Below are 14,634 nucleotides of genomic sequence, written 5' to 3' on the forward strand. Positions count from 1 at the left end.
CTCCTGAACAGAGTACCCTTCCTTCCTACGAATTGAAGACCATTATTATGCCCAGTGATTATGATGGTAGCTCTACGTATATTTCACCACATGTTGCATATCTTTTGCAAAAGTCTGGGGGGGTGGGGGGAGGGAAATAACCTGGAGGGCACATTTAAAATTACTACACACACACACACACACACACATGCACGTGTGCGCGCGCGCGCGTATCATTCATACAGATTCTTTTTAAAAAATAGGGAATACAGTATTTGCAACTATGCATAGTGTTTTTTATTGCCAAGGTTGTTTTCTGGCGGAGAAGGGGAGGGCAGTAAGGAGGACTACCATTTCAGAAAGTTCTCCCTAGTATATACTGCTGTATTTGAGTATAGTGCTCTATTTTGATCAAATTTTGTTGATCAGTAGTAATACACTTTTGACTGAAATGTTTTGTTGTCCCTTAACTGACGTGGCAAATTAAATTTCAAAAGGCTAAGGATATCTCAAGTAAGTGTGACTACTTTCTCCTGTAAGACTAGGGATATGTTAATCACTAACCACAGCACAATAGCTAGCATCATGGAGCATGTGGAGTTCTCTCCCAGTGACTTTTTCATTTAGTCCTAACAACAGTTGTAGAAAATGAAGTTTAGAGAAGTTAGATAACTTGCCCCAGGTCACATAGCTGGTAAGTTACTGAGCCGGAAATTAAACTTAGGTAGTCAACACTCAGGACACTGCATCCATCTTGAATGTGAAAGAAATGCTCTTCAAAGAAGTACTGACTGTATCTTTCAGTCCACTTATTGGCAGCATCTGTAGCAGGGTTTTAAAATTCATTTAGAAAACACCCTCCCCCTCTTCCACCACCAGGCACTTAATGTTGGCTTTTTACTTCCCAGACTGATGCATTCAATCCAACTGGCTCCTAGCCATCTGCCCGGCAAACCCAAACTAATTAGTTTCTGCCCTGTCAGACCTGGCGGTAAGTGTTCAATTGACACAAGGCACTGGGAGCTGGGTCTGGGCCAGGACGTGGCCGAGTTTTGCCCTTTCTGGACCTTGGTGTTCCTGTCTGTAAAATAAGCAAGTTTTCCTGGAACTCCAGAAAGGAGGCCACATGGACAAGCTCGGTGGAGGTGGAGGTACGGTCCTCGTGTCATTGGTTTCTCACCAAGGAAGTAAATGATGTGGGATCGAAGGCAGATACAGTCTTGACAACTTTTTTTAGCCATTAATGTCATCAAGGCTGACTAGTGTGTGGACAGTTGTCTGTGTGTAATGCCTCTGAGCTTGGGCAGAACTAATAATTTGAACCAACTCCAGTGACGACAAGTCTCAGGAGGATACAAGAATTAACATTTTTTGGAGAAGGCATCAACGGGGAACAAGACAGACAACACAGGATGCTAGACTAGCAGAGAATTTGTTGAGCTGGGTTTTTAATACCTCTGCCATTTAATTGCCTGGTGATTTTATAGCCTTCCTATCTCCAAACTTGTATCGTAGGACAGGTGGGTGGCATTAGGTAACCTCCAACATCTCTGCCAGCTCCAGTGCTGCAGGAATCCAGTCTCCCCTCCCCCTCCCACTCCCCTGCTAGCTCCCTTTTCAGAAAAATCTTGAAATGGAATCTTTTCTGTCATATCAAGATTAAGAGTTTATGAAATCTTCCTTGTCAGAGCATTGCATATTTGAACAAAACTCCTACTTCCCTGGCTGACTGATCGGAGGAACATGGCAGGTCAAGAAGATGACAAGATAACTCAGAGCATTGACGCTGCCTCAGAATGAACACCTGTTATTCTCAAGGAAGGCTAGGATTCTGCAGTTACGCTTCACTGCTAGAGCAAAGGACCAACCCCAATCACAAAAAGGAAATTCTTTCACCTTCAAACTATCGGTTTGATCATAGAGTACTGACATCTTACATTTATTGATGTTGAAAACCTTTCATTAGTGTATACAATGACATTATGTTCCTCTGCTCAGTCCCGGGGCGTGCCACTGAAGGGCGTGGGCACACACAGCTCCTTGTCTTACTAATGCCTGTCTTTTATGTGCTCTTCTCACTGTCATGAGTAGATTTTGGTCAGCCTAAGTGAGCCCAAATTAGGGAAAACCAAGATGCAGGATTTCAGCTTTTACGTGTTTTTGTTGTTTTTTAAGATTTTTAATTATTAATTTCTAGGGAGAGTAAGAAAGAGAAACATCAATGTGAGCATGGAACATCGATCGGCTGCCTCCACACCCCCTCCTGGGGATCAACCTGGGCGTATGCTCTGGGAATTGAATTGGCAACCTTTCAGTGCACTGGACAATGCCCAACCAACTGAGCCCCACTGGCCAGGACCTGGATTTTGGCTTTTAACATAAAGCATTATTAGTTATCTGCTGCTGAGTAATAAATTGGTACAACTTGTAATGTGGGTGAAGAGTCTAGCACAGCACAAGGCAGAAATCCAGGTGGCATGGGCTCTGTTCTCATCTGGAGGCTCAAGTAGGGAAGGATTCACTTCTAAACTCCCTCCTGTTGTAGACAATTCACCTCCTGTGGCTGTAGAATTTGTAGCAATTTGCTTCTTCAAAGCTAGCCGTGGGAGAGAGTTCCCACTGTGTGTGAAGTCTCTTGCTTCAGGGAAGACCTGTACCTCTAAGAGGGCTTACCTGGTTAGGTCAGGCCCATGCAGCCTGATCTGCTATGATTGATGCAGTCAACTGATTGCGGACCTTACATCTGTGAAATCCTTTTCCTTTTGCCCTATTTTATTAGAAACAAGTCACAGGCCTTAAACTCAAAGGGAGGGAAGGCATAGAAACTAAGAGATGGGAATACTAGGGTTACTCCAGGGTGTGTCTGCCACATGTCAATGATTGGATCCACTCCATCCCACTACCACTCACCGGTCTTCCCCTATAGAGAAACAATTGAAGGTGCTCTGTATAGTGCAAACACTGTGCTCCTTTGTGCATCATAAATTCCACAGTCCTGGATGTCAGGGAGGAAGTCAGGTCCAGTCTGAAGATAAGCCTGCCCATTATTAGCAGAAAAGCCATGTGGAAAGGAATGGATGAGATCAGCCAGAGCAAGAGTAGACTGGAAGGAAACTGTGAGCAGCAGAACCTCAGCATCGATGTGGCCAGGGGAAGAGGGGGCAGAGAAGAGACCGGGTAGCCATCCAGGCGGAATCTGGAAACCCAGGGAGTTTTCTAATTCCCTTTGGAAGAACTCTGCAGAGGTACAGTGCCAGTGGGTAGAAATGAGTGGTTTTGGTTGGGAAGGAAATACAGGTGATGAGGGGTTAGCACTGAGGTGAAAGTGGAGAATGACCTGATCAGAAATTCTGGGTTAAAGTCCTATTGGGTGCTTCTCGCCATCACAGGTACAGATGTGTGAGTCTCATCCCAGGCTGGTTGAATCTCCAAAAGTGGGATTTTTTTTACTTCTTTAAGATTTTTTAATTATTAATTTTAAACATTATTCTTTGTTTGTATTAGTCCTTTTGTTTATTTGCTGTAGGGTTGGTTTGATTGTGTTTGTAAATTCACCAGATTGTGTTTGTTCACTGCAGCTAAGGTTGGGAATGACTAGTCTGATCTTTCTATTTACTGGTTGTGACAGTGGACGGGTAGTTGTACTGAGAAGTTCGGAATTTATTTCCTTAGCTGCAAAATAAGGAGGGATAAATTATTTCCCTGAGTCCCATTACAGAGAATGCCTCTCACTGAGAAAGCTCCATGGCTCCGTAGTACTGACTTTGAAGAATTGCTTGTAACAGTGATTTCCAACCAGTTTGGCTAAAGAATTTTTAAATCATGCAACATCTGACTATTTAGATACTTTCCCTTAGATTGTCAAATTAAAAAATGACAACAGCCAACACAACAATGGCTGTCTGGGGTGAATGAATCAAAATTATACTTTTTTTTGTCAGATTGGCAAAATAAATATTTTTTGGTTTGCTACAGGATTTTAGTAATTGGTTTTTGTATGCTATGAGTTAAAAAAAAAAAAAAGGTTTGAAAATTGCTGCCATATAACAACCCTGCTCTTTTAAGGTTTTGAGATCATATGCTTTAAAAAATTTGTCGTGCGGTTCATCAAGATTTAAATTGTGGTTATTCAAATTCTCTACAGCAATTTGTAAATATACCTCACACCTTCCTATTTCAAGCAAGCTAAGTTCCCAAATCAAACATCAATCAGCTGCCTCCTGCTAACCCCCTACTGGGGATCAAGGGCACCGGCATGTGCCCTTGACCAGAATCAAACTTGGGACCCTTCAGTCCGCAGGCAGACACTCTATGCACTGAGGCAAATCAGCTAGGACAACCTAAGAGTCATCTTGATTCTTCCCTTCTCGCCCCCACCTCTACCCATAGCAATCCATCAACAAGTCTTTTGACATGAGCTCTAAAATATATGTTAGGCCCATCCATTTTTTTCCCTGGTTCAGACGACCACCACCTTGTCCACACCATGGCCATCCTTTGTACTACAAAGCCTCATGACACTCCCCCCACCCACTTCCATTCTTGCTCATTTCCATCCATTCACTTGGGAGCAAATAGCCCTTAACAGTCAGACTGTCTCAATGGTCTCCTAAAACCTTTCCCATTGCTTCCCATTTACACTAAAAATCTGAATTCCACTAAAACCGGTTTGGCTCAGTGGATAGAGCATCGGCCTGCGGACTGAAGGGTCCCAGGTTCGATTCCGGTCAAGGGCATGTACCTGGGTTGCGGGCACATCCCCAGTGGGAGATGTGCAGGAAGTAGCTGATCGATGTTTCTCTCTCATCGATGTTTCTAACTCTCTATCTCTCTTCTTTCCTCTCTGTAAAAAACCAATAAAATATATAATAAAAAAAAAATCTGAATTCCGACCATGACTGCAAGATCTTCTGTGTCTTGCTCTGGCTTCCTCTCCAAACGCATCCTGTATTACTTCCTCACCTCAGCACTGGCAAGCCTCATTGGAGGACCTCGGTCCTGACTTTAACAGCTGATTTCCTGCCTTTTGTACATGGACATCCTTTCTGCATAGAATTCTCCTCTCTGCCTATTTCAGGCCTTGAGAACCCCTCCAGAGAGCTGTGGGTTCCCTGGCCTTGCCCCTGTTATTCTCTGTCCCGGCCCCTTATCTGTCAATGATATGAAGAAAATAATTTTAATTGTTTGTTAACTACTCCCTTCATGAGCCTCATGGTGACAGGGACTGTGTTCTGTTGTGTCTCCTGAGCTGGGCACAGGCTCTGGCACGTGGCAGTTGCTGAAATATGTGTTGAATAAATAAGGGAACAAATAGCAATTAGAGCCGTCAGACAGAGTCACAGGATTTCCTTGTTACATTTCATTTTTATTGTTATTTTAAACCAAAACATGATGATCACTACACACAGTGCTTCATTTCTCTTGGACTTATTAACCAAACAGACTTGAAATCTAAAATAGTTCAATTATGCTTAAAATGATGGACCTGTCGCTTCAGAAACTCGTTTCCTGGTGAAGCGTTCTCGGGAGGTCGCTGTCATCTGCTCTGAGCCACAGTCTAGCAGATGGCTGTGGGTGGGTAGTAGCAGAAATAGGTTTCGTTTTAAGATTCCCTAAAAGCTATTTTTTCTGCTTATATTTATACAGAATTAACAGTTGTGCTCGAGTATAAGAAAATCTGGGAGCAGATTGGCTGGCTGCTGGTTTTGTCATCGTGTTTGTGAGCTAGAAATATTGCTTCATCAAAGATGGCTGAAAGATTCATATCTGCGGTTTGTGACTAATCAATATTTCCTTATGCATTATGCTTTCTGGGTGTATTTTTTCAAAAAAAAAATATCAGATTTCAACACACTTACCAGGAACGTAGTGAATTGGTGAAGCTTTCCACTTAACATTCACCATCTTGGTCCAATAAAGCTTAAGCAGTTTTTAGCTCTTAGTTTTAAGTTCTAAGTTTGAAAATATCGGATGGCCGTGTTACTAGTGAACAATTAGAGAGTTTAGTATACACATTTCATGGGTTTATGGGCCATTAAAAACTGCGTGCCTTGAAATTAGTATTTTAAATGTCCATTTGCATTTAGGGTAATATTTAAGATTATTACATGTAAGTAGAAATTTATCATATTAAACAAACGTTTTAATTGCCAGCCAACTTTTCAGAAATGTATATATTCATGAATTCAGCCTAATTTCATTGGATTAAAAATATTTGTTTGCAAGTATTTAAATTAGATATATCTTTCAAACTAGTAATTTCACTGAAAAATCATAAATTACTGGAGCAGTAAGCTCCCGCTAAGAATGCTCAAGAAATCTATAGTGATCGCTTGGAAATCTGGATAAGGTGTCTTTTGATTTTAGTTACTAAGTTTTCAAAATATCTGAATTTATCATTTTAAGCAGCAACAACTGTTGACCACTCGCTTTGTTTAAGACACCCTTGGGCACTGTCAGGGATATAAAATGTAACATTTTGGCCCCATGGGAAAAAATACATACACATGTGCCAATGGGGAGGATGAGGACGGGAAACAGCAGCCGATGGTGGGGCTTGGTTCCAGCTCCTGCCTGGGCCAGAGGGGATGTTTAAATCCCCTAACAAACACGCTTCCCGACTCCAGGGCTTCACCTTGCTCTTACAATAAAAACCCAGCTCTCTGCCCAGGCCTTCTCAGCCCTTCGTGACCCGCTGCCTGCTCAGCTCTTAGAGCAGATTTGTCTCTGTCCTCTCCTGTGGCCACAATGGCCTTCTGGTCTACCGGGTACCTCTCAAGCTGTTCCTGTCACAGCCTTGTGCTCTCTTCCTCTGAAATACTCTTCACACTGTCACCTGACAGTAGCTCCTTCATACACAGTTTCCAGCAGAAATTCATCCTCAGGGGGCCTTTCCCGACCTTTCCTAAATTCTGCAGTGAAGCTCTCTGTCACTTCACCTTCGTTTTACTTTCGTCGTAGCATGTAATTCTCCCTGAAATTATCAGTGTATTTGTCCATTCACTTGCTGGTTGCCTCCTTCTCCGCCTTCACTTCCAGTCTCATTAGAACTGGAACGATGCCTGCCTTATTCCTGGCTCTGTCCTCGGTGCCTCCTACTGCAGCCCGGAGTGTAAACAGAGGCTCGGTAAGTAGTTCCTGAATAAATAAGTGAATGACTATGCTATGCTGATTCCATCAGGATTTCCTGAGAGCCTAAATAAATAAATAAATAGACTTCTGGCTATTCCTTCAGAGATACTAATTCATTCCAAATGAGTCCTAGAGATATGCTTTTTTTGTTTTATTTTTAAATGTTAGAAATTTATTTTTGCTTATTAAGCACCAGCTTAATCCTGCAGATAATTTCAAATCTGCTTTAAATTCTGACCCCCGCCCCCCCCAAAAAAATCTGTCATACCTAGGTTTAGGAATCAAAACACTAACAAGTGATCCCTTGGAATCTTCTACCGCCCAATGCAATCTATTCCTGCTTTGACTGCTTTATTAGATTTTCCTGATGCTCTGCTCTTTAAGACCATACAGAATATGTCTCATTCAATCATTCACTCAGTAAATATTCACTGAAGGCCTATCATTCATTCATTTAATAAGTATTCATTGAAGATCTATCAAATACCAGCGTTTTTAGGTGCAGGGATTGAGCAATTAAAACATTGCACAAAGAGGTTTCCCATGCTGTCCCCATCCACCTCTACAGATAGTCATATTCCCATATTTATTAGTTTCTGGTTTGTTCTCATAGTGTTTCTCAATGCAAATATAAGCAAAAAAACAAACAAAACAAAAACCCACAAAACTCATTCTTTTTTTATTATTGAATTTATTGGGGTATTATTGGTTATGATATTTTCAAAAGTACAATATTATAATACGTCATCTCTACATTGCATTGTGTTGTCTGTGTCAATGAGTTTTTTGTTTGCTGCAATTTGAGTAGGTATTACCAGAATTCTGGGGGTTGGGATTTGTCACTCTCACTAGTCATGTCTGAGTGTCTATTTCCACTGAGCCTCACCAATAGTGTTTTTAGACTTTGGGATTGTCGATCTGAGAGTGAAAATACTATTTCATACGGAAAGAGAGTATCTTTTCATAAACTTAAGGACCACTTGTATGTTCCTTTACCATTTTTTATTGGATTATTGGTCCTTTACTTAATTTCTAGCAACACTTTATAAAACAAAAAAACAACACTTTATGATAGGATTGCAAGTATATGTCTATGACTTGGCTTAATAAATTTATTATCACATAATTTTTTTGTTTATGTAGGCAAGTATATCAATTTTTAATGCCTTCGATTACTGAGGCATGGTTAAAAGGGCTTTTCCTACTCATAAATTATAAAGGATTTATCCCTTTGTTATCTTTTAAGACTTGTATGATTTCATTTTTTAAATATTTAAAGATTGATCCATTTGCAGTTTATCCTGGCAAAGGATATGAGATACAGGTTCAAGTTTATATTTATCTAAAGTTTTATCAAACTTTTATTAATAAGTATACTTTTTCTGCATTGATGATAACCTGCCTTTATCATATTCTAAATTCTTACATTTATTTGGGTCTATTTCTGTTTGTTTTTTTCTGTTCTATTGGTGTTATCTATTTATGTGCCAATATCTTATTGTTTTAATACATGGGCTTTAATAAATATCTGAGAGAGATATTGCTCCTCTTTTATAAATTACTCTATTTTTTCTATTTTATTTTTTAATATCAAGTTTAAATCATCTTATTTAGGGCACCCTCCTTTGTCATATTTAGTGATTTTTGGTCTAAATTCTATCCCAACTGATATTAAGGCAGGACCTTTTCTTTTTTAATGTTTGGATTTTACAGATACACTTTTTTTTAGATAACATTCACATAACGTAAAATTAATCATTTTAATGGGAACAATTCAGTGATATTTACTATACAGTTCATGGTTGTGCAACTACCACCTCTTTGTCGTTCAAAAACATTTCAAAACCCTAAAATGAAACCCCATAGCCATTAAACAGTTACTCATCATTTCCTTCTCCCTCCAGCCCCTGGCAACCATTAGTATGTTTCCTGTCTCTATGAATTTACCTATTCTGGATATTCTATATGACCGTTTGTGTTTGGCTTCTTTCACTTACCATAATGTTTTTTAAATATATTTGTATTGATTTCAGAGAGGAAGGAAGGCGGGGGAGAGATAGAAACATCAATGATGAGAGAGAATCATTGATCAGCTGCCTCCTGCAGGCCCCCTACTGAGGACTGAGCTCACAACCCAGGCATGTGCCCTTGTCTGGAATCAAACCTGGGACCCTTCAGTCCGCAGGCTGATGCTCTGTCCACTGAGCCAAACCTGCCAGGGCTACCATAATGTTTTTAATGTTTATCTAGGTTGTGGTATATATACCAGTATTTCATTTCTTTTTGTGGCTGCATTAATACTGCATTGCATGTATATACCACAGTGTATCCATTCACTCACTGATGTATTTGTTTTGGGTTTTTCCTACTTTAGGCTATTATGAGTAATGCTGCTGTGAACATGTATTTGTTTAAGTACTTATTTTCAATGCTTTTGAGTATATAAGGAGTGAAATTGCTGGGTCATATGATAATTCTACACGTATTTAAGTTTTTGAGGAAGCCCCAAACTTTTTCACAGTGACTGAACCAGTTACATTCCTACCAGCAAATTTCTCCAAATTCCTGCTAACACTTTTTTTCTTTTTTTAAATTATAGCTATCCTAGTGTTTGTGAAGTGATATCTCATTGTTTTGATTTGCATTTCCCTAACGATGAAAGTAATTGAGCATATTTTCATGGGCTCTTTGGCCATTTGTATATTTGAAATGTCTATTCAAGTATTTTATTTATCTTTTAATTGAGTTCTTTGCCTTTTTATGTTGAGTTTTATGTTGAGCTTTATATCTTCTGGATACCAGACCCTTATAATTTACTAATTTTTTATTTTCTCTCTTTTATTCTTTGTCAACCTAGCTAAAGGTTTTTCAATTTTGTTGATCTTTTCATAGATCCAACTTTTGGTTTCATTGATTCTCTCTCTATCATTTTTCTAGTCTGCATTTAATTTATCTCCATTCAAATCTTTATTTCCTTCCTTGCTAGCTTTGGGTTTAGTTTGATCTTTTTTTGTACTTCCTCAAAATGTAAAGTCAAAGTATTGATTTGAAATCTTTATTCTTTTTTAATATAATCTTTTACTGATAAAAATTTTGCTCTGAGAACTGCTTTTGCTACATCTATTAAGTTTTGGTGAATCGTTATTTTTGTTTTCATTAATCTGAAAGTAGTTTCTAAATTCTTCTGTGATTTCTTTTTGAACCGTTGATTATTCATAAGTGTGTCATTCAATTTTTCCACATTTGTTAATTTTTCTGTTTTCTTTCTGTTATTGACTTCTAGTTTCATTATATTGTAGTCAGCAAAGAAACTGTATAATTACAGTGTTTTTAAATTTATTGAAACTTCTTTTGTGACAACATATGGTCCATCCTGGTGAATGTTCATGTGCACTTCTGCTTTGGGGAGAGTGTCCCACAGGTGGCTGTTAAATATAGTTGGTTTATAGTGTTGTTAAAGTCCTCTATTCCCTTATTGATCTTCTTTCTAGGTATTCTTTTTTTAAAAAATATTTTTATTGAGTTTATTTCAGACAGGATGGGAGAGGGAGGGAGAAAGAAAAACATTAATGATGAGAGAGAATCACTGATCGGTTCCCTCCTGCACACCCCACACTGGGGATCGAGCCCGTAACCCGAGCATATGCCCTGACTAGGAATCGAACCCATGACCTCCAGGTTCATTGGTCGATGCTCAACCAATGAGCCATGCTGGCCAGGCTCTAAGTATTCTTATAGAGAGAAAAGAGGGGAGAGGGAGCAAGAGCTATGTTGATGCAAGACTGACATATTGATGCTCCCCCACCAGGGACAGAGCCCACAACCCAGGCTTGTGCCCTGACTAGGAATTGAACTGGCAACCCTTGAGCCACACCATCCAGAGCTCCCACATCAATTCTGTCGATATTTGCTTTATATATTTTGGGGCTCTCTTGTTTGGTCTGTTCATGTTTGTAATGTTACCAGTATATTTTTTAACGAGTTGACCCTCTTATCAGTATATATTCATCCTTGTTTCTTGGAACAGTTTTTGACTTAAAGTCTATTTTTTTCCTGCTGTTATCTTGCATTTTTCTCATATTTCTGATATAGCCAAGCCAGCATTCTTTTGGTGACCATTTGCTAAAAATTATTTTTTCCTTTCACTTTCAACCAATTTGTGTATTTTGATCTAAAGTGAGTCTCTTGCAGATAGCATATAGTTGGATTATTTGTTTTAATCCATTTTCCCAATCTCTGCCTTTTGATTGAAGAGCTCAATCCATTTATATTTAAAGTAATTACTGATATTGGAAGGCCTAACTTCTGCCATTTTTCTGTTTGTTTTCTGTATGTAATACCTTTCCCCCTCCATTTTACCTATTACTGTCTTCTTGTGTGTTTAACTGACTTTTTGTGGTATGCCATTTTGATTCCCTTTCCATTTACTTGTGTATCTTTTTAGAGGAGGCCTTCTGAGGAGCCTTCTCAGATGAAGCAACTTTCTCTTTACTTCCCTGGCACAACACTTGCACTTTAATCCACTGCAGCCTCCTCATCTGCCTCCCAGCTACTTTAGGGCAGGGAGGGACCTTGGTGCACATATTAAGCACAAAAAATAACTGGTTGGATTGAATTGGATTGCTTCTTCTAATGCAGCGGTTCTCCACCTGTGGGTCAGGACCCCTTTGGCCCGGGGTCGAACAACCCTTTCACAGGGGTCGCCTAAGACCATCCTGCATATCAGATATTCATATTACGAGTCATAACAGTAGCAAAATTACAGTTATGAAGTAGCAACAAAAATAATTTTATGGTTGGGTCACAACATGAGGAACTGTATTTAAAGGGCCAGAAGGTTGAGAACCACTGCGCTAATGGGAAAGAGCAAGTTTTCCCCTTTTCCAAGGTAGTATTTGTTTGGGCATCTGGGGTTCTCTTTCCCACCTGAGGAGAGCCGTGTGGGTGCAGAGGGCTGCTGCCTGGGTACCTTGCCCTCTGGAGCTCTGTCAGGTCACCTCTGTACGAGGCCCTGCTCAGACCAGGGGGGTGCCTATGAGTGAGCCTGGGAGCAGCTCTGCCCCTGTCCTCGGCTCAGGAACCTTTGGCCCCGAACACACCCTCCTCCACACCCTCCCCAGCCGCCTCCCAATGAGCTGAGAAGCTTTCTTGCAGCTGACACGGGGCCAGGACTCCCAGTTTCAGTGCCAAGAACCCTCTTGTACTAATTTATAACCGCAGTGCCCCCACGTCTAACCTTGAGGATGTCTGTGAGTCATGCTCTCTCCCCAGGCTGGCAGCCAGGCAACAACACCCAGGGCAGAGGCTGCTGGCAGTGTCACTCAGCATGGCGGGCACTGGCCGTTCGAAATGCTTAGCCCGGTCCCTTCACTTGCCGTTCTTTGCTGTTTCCTTGCCTCTGCCAGACCGGCCATCCAGGTAGTGGTGAGCCTGGGGCGAGGAGGGGGAGCTGGGGGCCTTAGAGAGGCTCTGGCAGCCCTCGTGGCTGGTGCAGCCAGGATGGCTTCGGGCCGGAGGGCCATTGCTGGGCTGCAGGAACTCTGGCGGGTTCCTTTCTCTCTCTCAAGAAACTGCTTGTCAACATCCTGCCCACCCTACCGCTTCCCCCGAGCTTCTGATGAGCCCAACAAGGGGAAAGGCATGCACTGTGCTTGCTTGGTTAGCACCCACTGCTCAGGGAAAACCACCCTTTTCTTGTTGCTTTAGGATTTTGCTTCCAATCACTGATACGTGTATAATAATGGCCAATAAACATCTAATGCAAGCCATAGCTGTAATGTTACATGTCCTAGTAGCCACATTAAAAAATGTAAAAAGACACAGGTGGAATTAATTTCAATAGCATGTTTTATTTAACCCAATATGTTCTAAATATTCTCATGTAACCAATATTAAAATAGTTAGATATCTTACGCTCTTACTAACATTGTATAATGGAAGACTATTTCGCATGGGCCACGGGAACAGAGTGATGGGCTTGATAGTGGGCGGGCTTTCTGGATTTTACTTTGCCATCCCTGTGCAGTAGCCATGTCTTTTATTTTCTGTGTTCTGAGGCTCTGACCCTGGAGGGACTTCCCCTCCCAGTTCCTGGAGATAGCAAGCAACTTGCTGCTAGCATGTCTTTCATACCCAAGCTACCCAACCGAGAACCCAGGGGCCACCACCTCCTCTGTGGGGCTCTCATACTCCAGCCATGATGGGTCCAGCCAGTGAGGGGCAGTCCTGGGCCCCAGAGCCCGCCAGAATGATTCAAACTAGCCCATTCCAGCCTGCGCACCCTGCTCACCAGTTCCTCCCCAGGAAACCACAATAAAGGCCTCACCTCACTCCCTCCGCCTCCTGTACTCCAGGGCTTCTGGGTGGGGCCTCTGTGTCTGGACAGCGTGGCCCTTCCTAGGGAACTGCGAGTATAACACATGCTTCCCTCCCGACAGTCATTTCCATGTCCGCATGTCTTCCCACACCTAATTAAAACATCCGGGCACCCTGAAACCACCCTGTTCTGGGCTCAGCTTCCCTCCCTTACTTCCAGCCCTCTCCGACCCTGGCATCCTTCTTCCTGTCTCTGCTTTGTCCTGAGCAAGGAACCCCTGTTTGGTAAGCTCTTTTTTCCATAGCCAGCGGTGCAGGTTACAGACAGCGAGGAGTTAGGGCTGGTACCCAGCCTGCACTGGCAGGGCGGAGGAGGCCCCTTTATCTGTGGACTGGAGAGATTGCCCCTGAGATCCTCCCTCCCTCTGTCCTACTCCCTAATGCACCCCTCCTGGAGCCCTTCCAGAGAGATTGCAGACCCTGTGCCCCCTCAACTGCAGGGAGGATCCCACTCATGTGGCTGCTGTGTTATTGCCGGGAGCATCCCATCCCATAGGGAGAGTATCCCCCTCCACAGGGAGTCTGCAGGGAGAGCATCCCCTCCACAGGGAGTCTGCAGGGAGAGCATCCCCTCCACAGGGAGTCTGCAGGGAAGGATCCCCTCCACAGGGAGTCTGCAGGGAAGGATCCCCTCCACAAGGAGTCTGCAGGGAAGGATCCCCTCCACAGGGAGTCTGCAGGGAAGGATCCCCTCCACAGGGAGTCTGCAGGGAAGGATCCCCTCCACAAGGAGTCTGCAGGGAAGGATCCCCTCCACAGGGAGTCTGCAGGGAAGGATCCCCTCCACAGGGAGTCTGCAGGGAAGGATCCCCTCCACAAGGAGTCTGCAGGGAAGGATCCCCTCCACAGGGAGTCTGCAGGGAAGGATCCCCTCCACAGGGAGTCTGCAGGGAAGGATCCCCTCCACAAGGAGTCTGCAGGGAAGGATCCCCTCCACAGGGAGTCTGCAGGGAAGGATCCCCTCCACAGGGAGTCTGCAGGGAAGGATCCCCTCCACAAGGAGTCTGCAGGGAAGGATCCCCTCCACAGGGAGTCTGCAGGGAGAGTATCCCCTTCCACAGGGAGTCTGCAGGGAGAGTATCCCCCTCCACAGGGAGTCTGCAGGGAGAGTATCCCCCTCCACAGGGAGTCTGCAGGGAGAGCATCCCC

The sequence above is a fragment of the Myotis davidii genome, unplaced genomic scaffold (assembly GCF_000327345.1).
Source record: "Myotis davidii unplaced genomic scaffold, ASM32734v1 scaffold110, whole genome shotgun sequence".
In the NCBI taxonomy this organism is placed as follows: Eukaryota; Metazoa; Chordata; class Mammalia; order Chiroptera; family Vespertilionidae; genus Myotis; species Myotis davidii.